General features: G+C 38.3%; 1 long non-coding RNA gene across 1 annotated transcript; it reads left to right on the top strand.

Moving 5' to 3' along the window:
- Positions 1 to 870: 870 nt before the first annotated feature.
- LOC127001229 (uncharacterized) lies at positions 871 to 7,544 on the top strand. Its single transcript, XR_007754928.1, has 2 exons — positions 871 to 2,453; positions 2,549 to 7,544. It is a non-coding gene; the product is annotated as an uncharacterized LOC127001229 (long non-coding RNA).
- The last annotated feature ends 12,816 nt before the right edge of the window (positions 7,545 to 20,360 follow it).

The raw sequence follows: 20,360 nt of genomic DNA, 5'->3' as shown, positions 1-20,360 counted from the left end.
AGGTGTAGAGATGCAGGAGGCAGGAGGAAGAAGAAGCAGGAAACAGGAAGGAGAAGGGGAAATATTAAGAAGAAATGAACATTGAAATAGAGGAAAAGATACATTGATTAAGAACATAAGGAAGAACAAAAATAAAAAGAGAAGAAGGAAGAGGAAGAAGGCAGGAAAATAAAGGATGAGATGACAGTGATGATGAAAAGAATGAAAAAATAAGGAAAATAAAAACAAATTCAGACGGAAAAAAAGAAAACGTCAAAGAAAAAGAACAACAACAACAACAACAACAAGAGGAGGAGAAGGAAAATATGGTGAGGGAAAAAGAAAACGAAGAGTAAATGAAAGAGGAAGAAAAAAAGAAGAAAAGAAAACTGAGAAAGAGGAAAAAGACAAGGAATAAAACAAGAGTAAATAACAAAAATAACAGGAGGAGAAGGAAGAGTATGAAGTGGAGAGAGAGAGAGAGAGAGAGAGAGAGAGAGAGAGAGAGAGAGATAGTACAAAAAAAAAGTCACCATCACCTCCATGACTCGCTGCTGTGGTTTGCCTCTCCTCCTCCTCCTCCTCCTCCTCCTCCTCCTCCTCCTCTTCCTCCTCTTCCTCCTCCTCCTCCTCTTCTTCCATTTCACTTACCTTGCGATTTTTTTTACTTTTCCTCTTTGTCCTTCTCTTTCTTCTTCTTTTCTTTCTCTTCTCCTTTTCTTCCTCCTCCTCCTTTTTTTTTATCTCTTCCATGCGATTCTGTTTCTCTTCTTTATTCTTGTTTCACTTCCTCTTCTTTTTCTTCCTTTTTGCTTCATTTCCCCTTTCTTCTTTTCCTCCTCCTCCTCCTCCTCCTCCTCCTCCTCCTCCTCCTCCTCCTCTACCTCCTCCTCTTCCAGACAGACCTTGGGTGACCTTGCCGTGGCTGTGATAACCTCGCAGCTACACGTGACCTCTGTGATACAATGTCATAGGAAGAGGAGGAGGAGGAGGAGGAGGAGGAAGAAGTAGAATATGAATAGAGAAGAGAAAATGAATGGCAAGGAAGAGGAGATAAAAGGAAGAGGAAGAGCAAGAGAGGGAGAAGAAGAAGGAGGTGGAGAGAAAACGGAGAAGGAAGAGAAAGAAAACGAGGAAGAGGAAAGTAAGAGGGAGCTATTTCGTGCTAGTTGTTTTTCTTTTTTTTTTCTTTATCTGTTTATTTGTTGTGAATTTTAAGATATTTATTACCCTTCCCCTCTGTTCCTCTATCTCTACAATCTATATTATCTCTTCTTTCTTTTCTATTCTCCTTTCTCCTTTTTTTCTATATATTCTTAAACGTAATTCTCTCTCCTATTGTTACCTCATTTCTATCTCCCATTTTCTCTCTCTTTCTCCTTCTCTCTCATCGCCTTCACTCTCATTCTCTTTCTCTGCGTCTCAGGTGTTTGGGGGTTCCTGAAGAGGCGACATACAGGGCCGTATTGCTAAAAAATTCGTCTCCAAAGTTCATCTATTTGACAAGGCTTTCCTAGGAGTTTGGGGCATTTCCAGAAGTAGTTTTATGACCCTGGTGGTAGTTTGACCCTTCTTCTGTACCGCTCATTAGAACCCGACTGACCCCCTCTTTGACCTTTAGAAATAGTTGATGTGAGAAGCAAAAATGTCTTATAATACCGACCTCTATAGCGTCTGCACTCCTCCATCTCTACCAGCTTCGCCTTGTATAGTAAAAATAAAAAAAAAGTTAAGAGAGTGGAAAGTGTAAGAAACCTCAACCCTCAGAGCCTGCAGCGGTGGTGGTTGTGGTGGCAGTGGTGGTGGTGGTGGTGGTGGAGGTTGAGGGGGTTGAGCGGGATCTTTTGTATGGCTGAAACACTGGAGCACGGCTGGAAAAGGTTACTTGCAGGTCGAGGCTGGACGAGGCGGGGCGGGGTTGGAACCTTTGCCGGCCGCTATATGCTGGCTGTAATGTCTTGAATGTTTGCACGGCGATTTCTGTGAACACGAGGATGACTGACGCCGGATTTTTTCAACGTCGTCAGTTTTTATTTATTTATTTATTTTTGACAGCAGAGGAGACAGTTCAAGGGCGTAAAAAAAACAATAATGAAAGAAAAAACCCGCTACTTTTCGCTCCTGAATAGAGAACAGAAGAGTAGCCAAAAAGAGAACTGTACTTAGTGAGGAGAGGTGTCCTGATGCCCTCCTCTATTAAGTTATGTGGCTATTTGGTCTATTTTGGAGTGTTGGAAGTGGTTGATTTTCACAGAGTTATATTGGTATAGTTAAGTCAGTCGTAAAAAAGAGAGAACAACACGGGGATAAAATCAGGAAAATTAAAATGATCTTTGTTGAATTACTTTTTGTTCTTGTGCTTTAGTTGAGGTCTTGAGGGTACTTTGTTAACATTCAACACTTCTTAAGCATCTAAGTATAACATCAATAAGACGCAAAAACAGAAGGAGAAAGAAAACGTAATGCAACAAGAGGTAAAGAAAACAAGTAAAAAAAAGAGAACAAAACAGGAAAAAATATGAAAAAGCGACGCAAAAAACAGGAAAAAGAAAACGAAATGCAACAAGAGGTAAGGAAAACAAATAAAAAAAGAGAACAAAACGGGAAAAAAAATCAGAAGGCGACGCAAAAAAACAGGAAAAAGAAAACGAAATGCAACAAGAGGTAAAGAAAACAAAGATAAACAAATATAAAACAACTAGCTATACCTTGAAAAAACGGTCAGAAAAGAGACAAATCAGCCACACTATTGTTAATGAAGACTTACACGTCGTTTAAAAATTAAGGTGTAAATGAAGAAGTACAAATATGCATCGACGAGAATGTGACCACGACGCCTGTGATAGTGAATAGTGAACTTGAAAAAAAAAGGTGATTTGAATAGTAGAAAAAAAATAGTAGAAGTAGTACACTGACGAAGATATGACCCCGACAGTGAACTCGAAAAAGATTGATTGAAAGATATAGAAAAATGCATTGCCTGAGAGGAAGGTTTTTGGCGCAAGTCCCGAGAAAGTATTGAACCCGAAAGACTAATTGGAGAAGAGGGAAAGGAAAAGAAAAACGAAAAGAAAAAGAGAAAATCATTAACTGAGGGCGGTGTTGTGAATCCTGGGAAAATTATGGACGGCAGAAAAAGAAAAGAGAAGATAGAAAAGACAACTGAAAAAAGTGTTACTCCCACGAACATAATGAACAGGAAAAAGAAAACATTAATAGGAGATAAAATAGAAAAGTGCAATGAATGAAGGAAATTAAAAAAAACACTAAAAAAGAAAATAATAGAGAAATGCATTGAAGGAAAAGAGTGTTACTGTGACTCTTACGAACATAATAGACGTGAAAAAGAAAACATTAAAAAAAGATAAAATAGAAAAAGTGCAATGTATGAAGGAAGTGTTACCGCGAGTCCTGTTAATATTATGAATGTAAAAAAAAAGAAAATATTACAAAAAAGAAAAGATAGGAAAATGCATAGAAGGAAGAGTGTTACTGGGACTCCGACGTAGATAATAAATGCGAAAAAGAAAACATTATAAAGAGAAGTTAAGGTAGAAAATTGTGAGTTCTGTTGAGATTATGAAGCGAAAAAAACGAAAAAGGAAACACTAAGAAAAAAAACAGGAATTAAAGAAGGAAAAGATGAGGAAAAGAGAAAAGTAGAGAAAATAAAAGAAACGCAGATGAAAAGAGAAGAAGAACTTAAATAACAAAAACATTAAACAAACAAAACAAACAATGAAGTAAAGAGGAAAAGATGAGGAAAAGAGAAAAGTAGAGAAAATAAAAGAAACGCAAATGAAAAGAGAAGAAAACTTGAATAACAATAAATAAACAAAACAAAACAAACAATGATTCGAGTCAGAGAAATATGGTGAAAGAAAATTAGAAAAAGAACAAAAAAATAAAAGATAGAGGAATGATACTCAGCGAATCACTAAATAAGAAAAAGAAAGAAAATGAAAGAAAAGAGGGATTTGACTGACGCTAAATGATACAGCGAAGACTGAAATATTACCGAGACTAATGTGAAAATCGTAACCGCGAAAATGACCCAAAGAAAATGAGGTAGAAATGTGCATCGACCGAGTGAAATGTGAACTTTGAAAATAATGAACGTGAACAAGACAGCTGTAGGGAATGGTTGAAGAGGAGATTGTCTGACGCTGAATCTCATTACAGTGATTGAATTATTACTTTACTCTTTGAAAATAATGAACTCTAGAGGAATATAGATGGAAAACAGCGCGATTTGTGTGATATAATGAACGAAAAAAAGAAAATCACTAAGAAATGGTAGAAAAGGAGATTGACTGACGCTAAATCTTATTCCAGTTATTGAAATGTTACTTTACTCTTTGAAAATAATAAACACTAGAGGAATATTGATGGAAAAAAAAGCGTAACATGTGTGGAAAATAGTGAACGAAAAGAAAGAAAATCGATAAGAAATGGTAGAAAAGGAGATTGACTGTCGCCGAATCATATTGCAGTTATTGAAATGCTACTTTGCTCTTAAATAATAAACACTAGAGGAATATAGATGGAAAAAAGCGTGATTTGTGTGAATATAATGACCGGAAAGAAAGAAAATCGCTAAGAAATGGTAGAAAAGGAGATTGTCTGACACGCTAAATCTTATTGCAGTTATTGAAATGCTACTTTGCTCTTAAATAATAAACACTAGAGGAATATAGATGGAAAAAAGCGTGACGTGTGAAAATAATGAACGAAAAAAAAGAAAATCGCTAAGAAATGGTAGAAAAGGAGATTGACTGACGCTAAATCATATTGCAGTTATTGAAATGTTACTTTACTCTTTGAAAATAATAAACACTAGAGGAATATTGATGGAAAAAAAAGCGTAACATGTGTGGAAAATAGTGAACGAAAAAAAAGAAAATCACTAAGAAATGGTAGAAAAGGAGATTGACTGTCGCCGAATCATATTGCAGTTATTGAAATGTTACTTTACTCTTTGAAAATAATGAACTCTAGAGGAATATAGATGGAAAACAGCGCGATTTGTGTGATATAATGAACGAAAAAAAAGAAAATCACTAAGAAATGGTAGAAAAGGAGATTGACTGACGCTGAATCATATTGCAGTTATTGAAATGCTACTTTGCTCTTAAATAATAAACACTAGAGGAATATAGATGGAAAAAAGCGTGATTTGTGTGAATATAATGACCGGAAAGAAAGAAAATCGCTAAGAAATGGTAGAAAAGGAGATTGACTGACGCTGAATCATATTGCAGTTATTGAAATGTTACTTTGCTCTTAAATAATGAACACTAGAGGAATATAGATGGAAAACAGCGCGATTTGTGTGATATAATGAACGAAAAGAAAGAAAATCACTAAGAAATGGTAGAAAAGGAGATTGACTCGCTGAATCATATTGCAGTTATTGAAATGCTACTTTGCTCTTAAATAATAAACACTAGAGGAATATAGATGGAAAAAAGCGTGACTTGTGTGAATATAATGACCGGAAAGAAAGAAAATCGCTAAGAAATGGTAGAAAAGGAGATTGTCTGACACGCTAAATCTTATTGCAGTTATTGAAATGTTACTTTACTCTTTGAAAATTATAAACTCTAGAGGAATATAGATGGAAAACAGCGCGATTTGTGTGATTATAATGAACGAAAAGAAAGAAAATCACTAAGAAATGGTAGAAAAGGAGATTGTCTGACACGCTAAATCTTATTGCAGTTATTGAAATGCTACTTTGCTCTTAAATAATAAACACTAGAGGAATATAGATGGAAAAAGAGCGTGACTTGTGTGAATATAATGACCGGAAAAAAGAAAATCGCTAAGAAATGGTAGAAAAGGAGATTGACTGACGCTGAATCTTATTGCAGTTATTGAAATGCTACTTTACTCTTTGAAAATAATAAACACTAGAGGAATATAGATGGAAAAAAAGCGTGACTTGTGTGGAAAATAATGAACGAAAAAAAGAAAATCACTAAGAAATGGTAGAAAAGGAGATTGTCTGACACGCTAAATCTTATTGCAGTTATTGAAATGCTACTTTGCTCTTAAATAATAAACACTAGAGGAGTATAGATGGAAAAAAAGCGTAACTTGTGTGAAAATAATGAACGAAAAGAAAGAAAATCGCTAAGAAATGGTAGAAAAGGAGATTGACTGACGCTAAATCTTATTGCAGTTATTGAAATGTTACTTTGCTCTTTGAAAATTATAAACACTAGAGGAATATAGATGGAAAAAAGCGTGACTTGTGTGAATATAATGACCGGAAAGAAAGAAAATCGCTAAGAAATGGTAGAAAAGGAGATTGACTGACGCTAAATCTTATTGCAGTTATTGAAATGTTACTTTGCTCTTAAATAATAAACACTAGAGGAGTATAGATGGAAAAAAAGCGTAACTTGTGTGAAAATAATGAACGAAAAGAAAGAAAATCGCTAAGAAATGGTAGAAAAGGAGATTGACTGACGCTGAATCATATTGCAGTTATTGAAATGCTACTTTGCTCTTAAATAATAAACACTAGAGGAATATAGATGGAAAAAAAGCGTGATTTGTGTGAAAATAATGAACGAAAAAAAAGAAAATCGCTAAGAAATGGTAGAAAAGGAGATTGTCTGACGCTGAATCATATTGCAGTTATTGAAATGTTACTTTGCTCTTTGAAAATAATAAACACTAGAGGAATATAGATGGAAAAAAGCGTAACGTGGAAAATAATGAACGAAAAAAAAGAAAATCACTAAGAAATGGTAGAAAAGGAGATTGTCTGACGCTAAATCATATTGCAGTTATTGAAATGTTACTGTACTCTTTGAAAATAATAAACACTAGAGGAATATAGATGGAAAAAAAGCGTGACTTGTGTGAAAATAATGAACGAAAAGAAGTGAAGGAAATGCGAAAAAAATAACGCAGATGAAAACGAAACCATATGAACAAAATTGAAAAAAGTGCATTGGTTGACGAAAATGTTACTGAAAATGTCACTGAGGGTTTTTAAATGTGAAACGATAGAAGAAAATGAAAAATGAAGCACACACACACACACACACACACACACACACACACACAGTATAGAAGATAAAAACAAACAAATTCCACGTGTTTTCACAAGTATAAAATAGTAAAATTGAGGACTGCGAGGGAAAGGTAAGTAAAATGAAGTGTCTCCAAGCAAATAAAAATAGTAAAAACAAATGACTAGTAAGAAAATGACAAAAAAAAAAGAAATTTGTACCGTAAATGTCGACTGGAAGGTTTTGTTAAGTCATCGAAGGAGAAAAAAAAATATTGCAACGGTAAAGAAAAGTGAAAAAAATTAACAAGGACGAGAGAGAGAGAGAGAGAGAGAGAGAGAGAGAGAGAGAGAGAGAGAGAGAGAGAGAGAGAGAGAGAGAAGATAAAAAGATGAAAACAAGAAAGTAAACAAGGAAGTAATCAAAAAGGAAAAAGAACGAAAGAAAGAAGGGAAGAAATAAAAAAAGAAAAAGAAAGATGAGACAAGCAAGGAGGAGATAAAAAGAAATTAAATAAAATCAGAAAAAGAAGAAAAAAAAGATCGCTGAAAGAGGAATGTGAAAAAAAACTTGGAATAAACCCGGAATAAAAATAGACATGACCTCAAAAAAAAAAAAAATACAAAAAAAAATGGCGATACTTCTTGACACAAACATTATAATCTTATTCCCCTCCTCCTCCTCCTCCTCCTCCTCCTCCTCGTTTTCCTCCTCCTCCTCGTTTTCCTCCTCCTCCTCCTCCTCCTCCTCCTCATCCTCCTCCTCCTCCTCCTCCTCCTCCTCCTCCTCCTCCTCCTCCTCCTCCTCCTCCTCCTCCTCCTCCTCCTCCTCCTCCTCCTCCTCCTCCTCCTCCTCCTCCTCCTCCTTGACCTCATCCCTGTCGCCCTGTCGTCTCAAAGGAAAAGAAAAATACATGGATAGATAAGAAAAAACTGTCTATCATTATTATTATCCATACACACACACACACACACACACACACACACACACACACACACACACAGGTAAACATATAAAGAGACAGACTGAAACACAGGTAGAGAGAGAGAGAGAGAGAGAGAGAGAGAGAGAGAGAGAGAGAGAAGAGAAGAGAAGAGAGGAAGGTAGGGAAATAATATGAGGTTAGATGGGAGGAGGAAGACGATGAGGAAGAGTACACTTGACAACGGTGAATGTAATCGCAAGAGAACGGTGGCTCGGTGAATTTAATAGAACCCTTACCAAAAAAAAAAAAAAGTTAATGAGTCTGCTTGAAGCCACTCATTAGGAATATATTAACGAGTCTTTTTTGTTAATATAAGCTTTATGGATGTATAGATTAAGCTGGACCGGTTCTCATTTTGGCTCTGATTAATGAACTTGCTCTCTCTCTCCATTTTTCTCCTTTGTCTCCTTCCTTCCTTATTTTTTTTTCTGTTTCTTGTTTCTTTTCTCTCTCATTATTATTTCCCATACTTCTATCATTAACGTGAATAGAATTAGCCTTTAAAAATGTCCTCTATCAAAACAAAAACAAACAAAAAAAAAAGGATCCTGCAATGCTTCATAAACGGAAGAATAAAAAAAAAATGGTCTTAAAATATATCTTCCTCATTAATAATTCTTTTCCAGTGGGTGCCGCTCGCTTCCCCGCCCCGCCCCGCCCCTTCAAGCTATCTCCGTTTTTTCCTAAGTCTATCCTGGCCCCGCTCCGCCCCGTCCTACTTATCTATCTTCCTCAACATCGTGCTAAACTAGTGACTCTCTTAAACAGCCAATTTCTCCTCACTCCAGTCTGGCTTCTCTTATTATCTCTTCTCCCGTCCAAATTTCCAATGCAAGAGTGTAACATATCTTCATTCTCTCATCACTTTCATGCCAGCCTCAGGATTGAATCTCTTAAACACCCAATTTCTCCTCACTCCAGGCTGGCTTCTATATTCTGTCTCTTCTCCCGTCCAAGTTTCTGATGCAAGTGTGTAACATATCTTCATTCTTTCATCGCTTTCATACGAGACTCATTTTTGAACAGCCTTTCTTCTGTATATTCTCCTTCCTACGACTTAAACGCTTGCCCTACCTTCTCCCTCACTCTCTCCCTACCTTACACCCCTTTCTCACCCCCCCCCCCCTTCTCCCCACCTCCACCCCTTCACACACCCCGAAGCAGCCCACCCATCTCGCCTCTCCAAAATCTCTCTTAAAACGGTGATTCTCTTCTAAATAACCTATTCCTCCCTATCCCACCCCTTCCCTTCCTTCCCCTACCACCTCCCTTCACCCCTGTCCACTTAACCCTGTCGCCCCGCCCTGCTACCCCTGCTACCGGTAATCTAGCGGCCCCACGTTCGATCCCCCCCCCCCCTTGTAGATGACCCGTACCCCTCCCTACCCCCTTCCCCATGGCTCCTATCCCTGCCTGCCTGCCTGTCTCCGCCCCTTCAAATGACCCATTCCGCCCCATTCCGCCCCGCCCCTGTCAGTCACTCTGCAGGGAGGAGCCTCAATAGAGAGTTAATGAAGATACCGCAGGGCGTGGGTGGTGGTGGTGGTGGTGGTAGTAGTAGTAGTAGTAGTAGTAGTAATAGTAATAGTAGTAGTAGTATAACCAGTATTAACTTTAATGTTCTCGAAACTAATTGCTTGTCCGTTTGCGAATGTAGGAGACAGTTATTGAAGAAGGAGTGAGGAATGGAGGAAGTAAATAAGAGAGGAAGAGAGAGATAGAGAGGAGGAGGAGGAGGAGGATTATAAAAATAGTAAGAGGAAAGGAAAGAAAAGACTGAAGGGAGACGAAAGAAGAAGGGAAGAAGAGAGAAAGAGAGGGATGGTAAAGGAGGGAGGAAGAGAGGGATGGAATGATGAAGTAGGAGGGAGGGAGAGAGGGAGAGGAAGAAAAAGAGAATCGTGATGACAGATAGAGTGAGGGAGGAAAAGGGAGGAACTAATGAAGAGAGAGAGAGAGAGAGAGAGAGAGAGAGAGAGAGAGAGAGAGAGAGAGAGAGAGAGAGAGAGAGAGTAGGATGGCAAAGATAAGTACAAAGAGGGAGAAAAAAAAGAAAGATTGATGGAGGAGAGAGAGAGAAAAAAAAAAGAATGGTAAAGATAGCTAGAGGGGGAGAGAGAGGATGCATTGATGGAGGAGGAGAGGAGAGAGAGAGAGGGGGGGGGGAGAGGGAGGGAGAGGGAGGGCTGGAGGTACTTCCCCGCTAATTAACGAGGCTCTGCGCTCAGGTAAGGCACATAAAAGGTTGTACAGGTATGCGTCACCTGAGCCTGCACCTGATGCCTCTCTCCTCCTCCTCCTCCTCCTCCTCCTCCTCCTCCTCGTCGTCGTCTTCCTCTTTCTTCGAGTCTTACATACTATTTTTTTTGCGTTGGTAATGTTCATCTGTTAAGTGTCTTGTATTTGTTTTGTTTTGTTTTCTTTTCTTCTATTTCTTGTTCTCTTTTATTTCTCCTCTTTCTCTTCCCTCCGTCAGTGGTGTCCTCCTGTTTCACTTCTCCTTCTCCTCCTCCTCCTCCTTCTTCTTTCTCCGTCAGTCTTTAACCTCCTCTTTTTCTTCTTCTTCTTTTTCTTCTTCTTCTTTTTCTTCCTCTTCTTCTTTATTCCATATCTAATCGTTCTCTTATTTCTCCTCTTCATCATCGTCTTCTAACTTTTCCTTTCTTTATTCTACTTCTCCTTTTATAGTTTTCTCAGTTTTCTTTTTCCTTTTTTTTATTCGTTTTCTCTTGATTCCTCTTTTCCTAATCCCATTTCTCATTTCTCCTCTTCATCTTCCTTTTCTTAAACGTCTCCTCTTTATTTCCGCTTCTAATCTACTCCTTCTCATTTCTCCTCTTCTTTCTTCTCTTCTTTTTCGTCTCTACTTTATTTCCTCTTCTAATCTACTTCCGTCTCATTTCTCCTCATCCTTCTTCTCTTCTTTTTCGTCTCTTCTTTAATCTCACTTCTAAGTTCTTTCTTATTTCTCCTCTTCCCCCCCCCCCCCCTTTATTCTGCTTCTCCTATCAAAGTTAGCTTTCTTTTCTCCTCTCTCTCTCTCCTTCCCTCCTCCTCTTCCTCCTCCTCCTCTTCCAACAGCCGTACTCCATCCCTCTCTCTCTTTCCCTCCTCCTCTTCCACCAGCAGTACCCCATCCCTCTCTCTCTCTCCTTCCCTCCTCCTCTTCCTCCTCCTCCTCTTCCAACAGCAGTACTCCATCCCTCTCTCTCCTTCCCTCCTCCTCTTCCTCCTCCTCAGCACTCTCCCATCCCTCTCTCTTCCTCCCTCCCACTCCGCCTCACCTGCCACTCCTTTCCTCTCTCATCCCAAACACACACACAAAAAGTTCACGGAGGTGCGTTGTAAATATATTCTGTAAGCCCTCGTGTCCTTGTGCCTGATATTAGAAACTCCTTGGTGTTTATTCGAGACCAGGAGACAATGCTACATGTGTTTTCTCCCCCCCCACCCCCCTATCTCCTCCTCCTTCTTCCTCTCCTCCTCTTCTTCCTCTTGCCAATCTTCCTTCCTCCTCCTCCTCCTTATCCCTCCTTTTCCCACTATCTTCTCTCTTTCTCCTTTTTGTCCTTTTTATTTTCTTTGTCTTTCCTTTTTTGTCATTCTTCTATCTCTTTCTTCCTTCCTTCTCTCCTTCCTCCTCCTTCCTTCTTTCCCCACTATCTTCCTTTCCTGTCTTTTCTCTTTCCTTTTTGTCCCCTCTTTTGTTTCTGCCTCTTAGTCTTCTATTTCTCTCTGTTTCTCCTTCTTTTTCTCATTCTCCTTCCTCTTTCTTCCTTCCTTCCTCCCTTTTTCCTCTCTTCTCTCCTTTGTTTTGCTCTTTGATCTCTCTCTCTCCTCTCTTTTCCGTTTTCTAATTCTCTTCCTCCTTTCTCATTTCTTTCTCTTCCTCTTTCTCCTCTCCTTATCATCCCTCTTGCTCCTGTTCCTTATCCTCCTTCTTCTCTCTCTTTCTCTCTCTTCCATTTTCTCTTTTTTTTATTTTATTTTATTCGTTTTATCTCAATTCTCATTCCTTGCTTCCTTCTTATCCTCTGTCTCTCTCTCTCTCTCTCTCTCTCTCTCTCTCTCTCTCTTTTTTTTCTTTTTCACTTCCATTTTCTTTATCGCGTTTTTTTTTTTTTATTTTCTTTTTTCCGTGATTTCGTGAGTTCGTGCATGTCTGTCTGTCTTAATTATTCTCTCTCTCTCTCTCTCTCTCTCAATGCCCTTGGATCTTAAGAATTAGACGTCTTCGAGTAACCTTCACCTCTTATGCAAATGTCCTGGTGGTGGTGGAGGTGGAGGTGGTGGAGGTGGAGGTGGTGGTGGAGGTGGTGGTGGAGGTGGGGTGGTAGTGGTGGTGGTGGTGGTGGTGGTGAAACACGGGGAGAAGAAGACAAGCAGAAGAGAAAAAAACATGAAAAACAAGAAAAAAAACATGAAAATATATTAAAATTCCAAATAAACAAAACCATAAATATTGAACCGAAAAAAGTGACGAAGAAGAAGAAAGGAAAAAAAAACAAAAAAAAGAAAAGAAAAACGAGGAATGAATAAGGAAAGAAAAAATGAAAAAATATGTTAACGAAAAAGGAGAGAAGAAAAAAAATGAAAATAGTAACTGAGATAAAGAAGAAAACCAAGAAAAAAAATACAAAAAAGCAGATAATTTAATTTTTGGATAAGATAGAAAAATAAAAAATAGAGATAAAAAAAGTTGTGAAAATATTTAACTAAAAGAAGAAAACCAAAACAAGTCTGAGGAAAACTATCAGACTAGACATAAAAAAAAAGAATAGTTATAGAGACTAGTTAAGAGTCTAAAGATAAAAAGGAAATGGTTAAATCAAAGTATAAAATATCTAAAAACCTAAATCAAAGTAGAGATATTGAACTTAAGTGAAATACAAGACAAATATTACGACAACTATTAGTCTTGAGATAAAATAATAGGTATGATAAATAGAATAGCAATTGAAATGAGGATGTTTATAAGAAAATAGTTGAAGAAAATTATAAATGAGACAGGCGCAGTGAACATAAGACATTTAAATCTACGTAGAGATACAAAGAAAAGTTAAACATCGGAATGCAAATAGAATAGCAAGTGAAATCGGGGTCTAAATATGAAAATAGTTGACGAAAATTAAAACTGAGACAGGCAGAGTTAATATAAGTCATTTAAATATAGTGATCTAAAGAAAAGTTAAACAAAGGAATGCAAATAGAATAGCAAGTGAAATCGGGGTCTAAATATGAAAATAGTTAAAAAAAATTATAAACGAGATAGACCGAGTGAATATAAGTCATTTAAATCTACGGCGAGATACAGAGAATAGTTAAACAAAGGAATACACATAGAAAAGAAAGTGAAATCAAGGTGAAAACACAAAAAGTAGTGGAGGTAAACCATTTAAATTTGAAGATACAGAGAATAGTTAGATGAATGTGTGAGGAGATAGAAAAGATAGAAAGCGAAATCAAGGTGTTAATAAGAAGGTAGTTGAAGAAAATTATTAATGAGACAGACAGTGAAGGTAAGCCGTTTTAATTTAGAGATACAGAGAATGGTTGAACGAGTAAAGATAGAAAAGATAGAAAGCGAAATCAAGGTGTTAATAAAAAAAGTATTTGAAGAAAGTTATTAATGAGACAGACAGTGAAGGTAAACCATTTAAATTTGGAGATACAGAGAATGGTTAAATGAATGAAGATAGAAGATAGAAAGTGAAATCAAGGTGTGAATATGAAAGTAGGTGAAGCACATTATAATTGAGACAGACCGACAATGAAGGTAAGCCATGCAAATTTAGAGATACAAAGAATAGTTAAATAAAGGTGGAAGGATGGAAAAGAAAGTGAAATCGAGGTGGAGAAATGAAAACAGGTGAAAACAAAATCATTATCGAGAAAAAAAGACTGAAGTTTAGCCATGCAAATTATTATCGAGACAGACAGACAGTGAAGGTAAGCCATGCAAATTTAGAGATACAAAGAATAGTTAAATAAAGGTGGAAGGATGGAAAAGAAAGTGAAATCGAGGTGGAGAAATGACAACAGGTGAAAACAAAATCATTATCGAGAAAAAAAGACTGAGGTTTAGCCATGCAAATTATTATCGAGACGGACAGACAATGAAGTTTAGCCATGCAAATTTAGAGATACAAAGAATAGTTTAATAAAGGTGTAAGGATGAAAACGAAAGTGAAATCGAGGTGTACATATGAAAGTAGGTAACATAATAATTGAGACAGACAGAGTTGAGATAAGCCGTTTAAACAAGAGAGAAAGCATTACAACGACAAGCAAGGCGATAAAATATATATAAAGATAGATAGACAGATGGAAAGATAGACAAATTCAACATGACCCAAAGAACGTACAGAAGCTTGCATATAAACTTAGTGAAAATTTAAGGAAAGTTAATTAAGCTTCAAACCTAACCTAACCTAACCTAACCTAACCTTTGATAAAATATATATAAAGATAGATAGACAGATGGATAGATAGATAGAGAGATTCAACATGACTCAAAGAACGTACAGAAGCTTGCATTTAATCTTAGTGAAAATTTAAGGGAAGAAAATTAAGCTACAAAACTAACCTAACCTAACTTAACCTAACTTAACCTAACTTAACTTAATCTAACCTAATCTTTAATGAACTGTTGACACTAACGGATATATATTTGGGAATGAAAAAGTACAATATATGTAAAAAAAAAACTAATTTCTCTCTCTCTCTCTCTCTCTCTCTCTCTCTCTCTCTCTCTCTCTTCACGTTACTTCTCTTTCCCTCTCCCTCTCTCTCTCCATCTATTTCTGTAAGTGTGATAATTGCAAACAATAAACAAAGCATTTAAGTAAACAAGGGCACAAACAACACGGGTCCCTGCTTGAGTATCCCTTGACCCCGTGGCTTCCCCACCTATTGTTTGCTTCACCTAATTCTCGTTCACCTGTAATTAGTGGATCGGTTTTTTGTCCTCATACCTCTGATTAGACAAGGCTCTCACCCCGCTCACGATTACGAGGAGGAGGAGGAGGAGAAGGAGAAGGAGAAGGAGCAGGAGGAGGAAGAGGAAGAGGAACAGGAAGAGGAGGAAAGTTGCACAGAGAGATGGTGAAGAAGAGGAAGAAAATAGGAAGACATGAAGGTTCGAAAAAGAGGAAGAGGAGGAGAGGAGGGGGAAGGGGGAAGAGGAAATGCAAATTGAAGTAGTAAAGAAAAGTAACAAGAGAAAAAAAAAGGAAGAAATCAGAAAAGGTGGAGAAAGAGGAAGAGGAGGAGGAGGAAGAGAAGGAGAGATAAGTAAATTTAAGCAACAAGAGAAAAGATATAAAGAAAAGTAAGAAAGGATGGAGATAGAAACAGTAGTAGAAGTAGTAGTGGTAGTAGTAGTAGTAGTAGTAGTAGTAGTAGTAGTAGTAGTAGTAGTAAGAAAAGGAAGTGGAGAAGGAGAAACAGGAAGAGGAGGAATACAAGAGGAACAGTGGAAGAGCAATTTTGATGAGTGGAAATTGAAAAAAAGAGGAAGAGGAAACACTAAGATTAACCCACAAAAGTCAAGAGGAAGAGGAGGAGGAGGAGGAGGAGAAGAGAAAAAAAAAAGAATAAGAGAAAAAGAAAAAGGAAATGGAAGAAGAGGAAGAAGAAGAAGAATAGAAGAAAAAAAAGAGCAAAATGAAAATGGAATAAAATGACGTGAAAAAGAAAAGAAAATAGGAAGTAAAATTATTTGAAACTGAAATTGAGAAAGTGAAGGAGTTAAGAATGAAGTCTAGAAGGAGAAATAGGTGAAGGTTTCTTGTGGTGATGGGGGGGGGGGGAGGGAGGGGGGTTAGTGGATAGTGGTCGAACTGGGAGGCTGTTGGTAGATAATGGGGGTAATTGGGGAGTATTAATGGGATGGGGGGGTGAAGGGGGAGGGATGTGATGGTGGTTGTAGGATCCTGATAACATAAGGATTCTCAAGGACATTAAAAAAAATACGAAAAGGAAGAGAAGGAGGAGGAGGAGGAGGAGGAGGAAGAGAAAACGAAGAAAGAACAAGAACATGAGAAATGGGATAAAAAAAAACAAGAAGAAAACTAAGAAATGAAGAAAGAGAATATAAAAAAGGAAATAAAGAAGAAAAGGAAGAAAAAAATACTAAAATGGAGGAGGAGGAGGAATAGAAAAAGGAAGAAAAAACAAGAACAAAAAATAGAAGAAGAAAAAAAACAAGAAGAAAACTAAGAAATTAAGAAAGAGAATATATGAAAAGGAAATAATGAAGAAAACCAAGAAAAAAAAGGAGGAGGAGAAATAGAAAAAGGAAGAAAAAAACAAGAACAAAAAATAGAAGAAGAAAAACAAGAAGAAAACTGAGAAATAAATAAAAATGAAGAAAAAATATATAAGAAAAAAAGACAACAAAGAAGAAAACCAAGAAAAAAAATGCAAAGAAAGGAGGAAGAGGAATAGAAAAAGGAAGAAAAACCAAGAATAAGAAATAGAAGAAGAAGAAGAAGAAGAAAAACAAGAAGAAAACTGAGTATGCGCCTTGATTTATATTCAGAAGGTACGGGTTCGATTCCTGGCACAAGTGGTTTGTTGAGATGTTTTTCTGTCGGTTAAAGACAGTTCCTTGATATATATACCACGGCGTTGTGTCGTCTGGGATTGATTAAAATTCTTTCCGACTGCCCCGAGCGTGAGCGGGACTTCTTTACCTTTCATTCCTCGTAAGGGGGTGGGGGCGTCAGGTTGGCTGCTTAAATGCAACCTCTGGCGTGAAGTCTTTTAGCTCATCAGGTGGCATGGTTGGTATGCGTCTTGATTTCTATTCACAAAGTACGGGTCCGATTCCTGGCACAAGTGGTTTGTTGAGAAATAAAAATGAAGAAAAAAAAAATATAAGAAAAAAGGAAAAAAGAAGAAAAGCAAGAAAAAATACAAAAAAAAGGAGAAATAGAAAAAAAGGAAGAAAGAACAAGAAAAAGAAAAAGAAGAAGAAGAAGAAGAAAACTGAGAAATAAATAAAAATGAAGAAAAAAATATATAAGAAAAAGGAAATAAAGAAGGAAACAAAGTAAAAGGAGAGGAGGAGGAGGAATAGAAGGAGGTGGTGGAGGAGGAGGAGGAAAGTGGACGCGTTGGAGTGAATTAAAGCCTTGTAGTGGAGGCTTAGTGGAACAGGACACCTACGTTCTCTCTCTCTCTCTCTCTCATGCAATTTATAAACGATTTCGAGAAGTAATTTCGTCTCGTCATTCTTCTTCATCTTCTTCTTCTTCTTCTTCTTCTTCTTCTTCTTCTTCTCCTTCACTTAATTTGAGTTTTTCGCAACGTGTGTGTGTGTGTGTGTGTGTGTGTGTGTGTGTGTGTGTGTGTGTGTGTGTGTGTGTGTGTGTGTGTGTGCGTGTGTGCGTGCAATTTCAGCATTTCTCATAATTTAGGATAAAGAGGATGAATAACATGAAAACGACAGAGAGAGAGAGAGAGAGAGAGAGAGAGAGAGAGAGAGAGAGAGAGAGAGAGAGAGAGAGAGAGAGAGAGATGGGAAAAAAAAAGAACAACTTGAAGTGGAGAAATACGGAGAATAAGTCAAGTGGAATGAAGGACATGAGGAGGAGGAGGAGGAGGAAGAGGAGGAGGAGGAGGAGGAGGAGGAGGAGGAGGAGGAGGAAAATGGCGCAATCATGGCTGAAATAATTTGGCCGAGAATGAAAAAAAAAATGAAAAGAAGATAATCACACACACACACACACACACACACACACACACACACACACACACACACACACACACACACACGAATTACAACTGAGGTGGATTTTTTTTCCATGGTAGCAAATGGTGACGGATGGAGAGGAGGAGGAGGAAGAGGAGGAGGAGGAGGAGAGGAGGAGGGGGCAAAAATATGTAAGAAGAAGATGGAGGAAGACGGAGAAAAGAAGAAGATAAGCAGAATAAATAATAAAAAAAACAAGAGGAGGAAAACATGAAAATATATGAAAAAAAATAATCGAAAAATTGATGATGAAAAAGAAAACGAAAACAAAAAAAGAGAAGAAAAACGAAGAATGAGTGAGGAAAAAAAAGAAAAATTATAGAAGAAAAAAAAATGAAAACGGTATTGGAGATAAAGAAGAAAAAAAAAACAAGAACAAGAAGTAGAAAAAAGACAGAAAAGTTGAGAGAGAGAGAGAGAGAGAGAGAGAGAGAGAGAGAGAGAGAGAGAGAGAGAGAGAGAGAGAGAGAGAGAGAGAGAGAGAGAGACAGACAGACAGACAGACAGACAGACAGACAGACAGACAGACAGACAGACAGACAGACAGACAGACAGACAGACAGACAGACAGACAGACAGACAGACAGAGAGAGAGAGAGAGAGAGAGAGAGAGAGAGAGAGAGAGAGAGAGAGAGAGATACAGACAGACAGACAGACAGACAAAAAAAAGTGTTACGTGGCCCGCGGATCGGCGCCACGGTATCGTCCTTTTTTTTTTTTTTTTTTTTCTTTTTTTTTCTTGCTCAGTATTTTCCGAAGGTGGTCTTTGTGGTCGTCCCTTCCCGATAGCCTTATGTGGAGCGGCCTGCAAACATCGGGGGTGGTCAGCGATCGAACCTCAGTCCTCCTCCTCCTCCTCCTCCTCCTCCTCCTCCCTTCCTCCTCCTCCTCCTCTTCTGTCTCGTTTCGTCTTCGTCCCTTCTCTTTTTTCTCCTCACTTTCACTATACCTGTTTTTTTTTTCCTTATTTTATCTCCATTTTTTTCTCTCTCTTTCTACTTCTGTTTCATGTGATTCTTCTTCCTTTACTCCTCTTTTTTTCTGTCGCCTTTTTCTTCTCTTTTACCTACTTTTCCATTTTTTTCCAGTCTCCTCCTCCTCCTCCTCCTCCTCCTCCTCCTCCTATGAAAATGATACCGTGATTGAGGACGCAACGTTATGAAGAACAACTCAAGCGACTCAACCTCTTCACGTTGGAAAAGAGACGACTGCGGGGAGACATGATACAAGTCTTTAAGTACCTGAACAAGCTGAGCAATGTTGACCACTCCAAACCCTTCACGCTACACACTAACCCGAGGGCAAGAAACAACGGTAAAGCAATCCAAGCGAAGCGATGCACTACAGATATCGGCAGGAGGTATTTCTCGAACAGAGTTGTCCGCCACTGAAACAGCCTTCCTGCAGAAACAGTTAGCGCAGAGACACATACTCCTTAAAAAAACGCATTTATGTTCACTTTGCTGCATCGGGGGTGAAGTTAATGTATCCCCGGGTACGTACAGAAGTGCTTTAATCCTATGGCTGATGGATTAAAGCATGTGGTTCATAGCGAGGCTGCCTGCTTTCAAAGACTCCTTCTCTCTCCCTTGTTTCACTTATCTTTCCCTTCTTCCCTCTTTCTCTTATTTTTCTCCTTCTCTATCTCCGTTTCCTCCCTGCCTCTCTATCTCCTCTTTCACTTCTTCTTTTCCCTCTTTCTCTTCCTTCCTCTCTTTCTCTCTCTTTCACATCTCCCTCCTCGTAAGCCTCTGAAAGCAGGCAGACTCGCAATGAACCAACTGTTTTTCTGCTGCCTGATCGTCCATGTTTCCGTGTTTCCTTCTCCTCCTCGTTCGATTTACTGCCCCTCCTCCTCCTCCTTTTGTCTCCTCTTCCTCCTTATCTCTCTCGCCTACACCCATTTCTCCGTACCTTCCATCTCTCTCTCTCCTTTAGCGTTTTTTTCCATTACTCCTTTCTTTTTCTTTTCTCTCCCTTTTCTCCTCTTTCTCTCCCTCTTCCTCTCTTTCCCTCCTCCCTCTTTTTTCCGCTTTTTCTTCCTCCAAATTCTCCTCTTTCCTTTTCTCCCTCTTTTTCTCCTTTATCCCTCCTTCCCTCTTTCTCTTTTTTTCCTCCTTATCTCTCTATCTTATTTTCCTCCTCCTCCTCTTTCTCTTCTTCCTTTCTCTTTCCCTTCCTTCCTCTCTTTCTCTCCCTATTTCTCTCCCTTTTTCTTCCCTCTGTATCTTCTTTCCTCCCTTCCTTCCTCTCTTTCTCTCCCTCTTTCTCACCCTTTTTCTTCCCTCTATATCTTCTCCTTTTCTCCCTTCCTTTTTCTTTTTTCTCTTTTCCTCTTTCTTTTTCCCTTCCTCCCTTATTTTCTCTTCTTTCCCTTCTCTCACTTTCTCTTTCCTTCCTCCATCCCCCTCCGCCTCCTCCCTCCCTCCCTCTCTCCTCTCCTTACCTCGTCTCACTCTCTCCCAGACGTTCATTTGCCTATCTGGGTCTCACGTCTATTGATAAGCGTCTCCCACCTCGTACTGGCGCCAGGCTGCATATAGGGCTTGCAGGGGTCTAGGGGAGGTTGAGAAGCATTGGAAGTTGGTTTGAGGGATTACAAAGAGCTGAGAGA

The sequence above is a fragment of the Eriocheir sinensis genome, chromosome 20 (genome assembly GCF_024679095.1).
Source record: "Eriocheir sinensis breed Jianghai 21 chromosome 20, ASM2467909v1, whole genome shotgun sequence".
Classification (NCBI taxonomy): Eukaryota; Metazoa; Arthropoda; class Malacostraca; order Decapoda; family Varunidae; genus Eriocheir; species Eriocheir sinensis.
The sequence above is the reverse complement of the archived record's forward strand: the minus strand, read 5'-3'. Positions and strand labels throughout refer to the sequence as shown.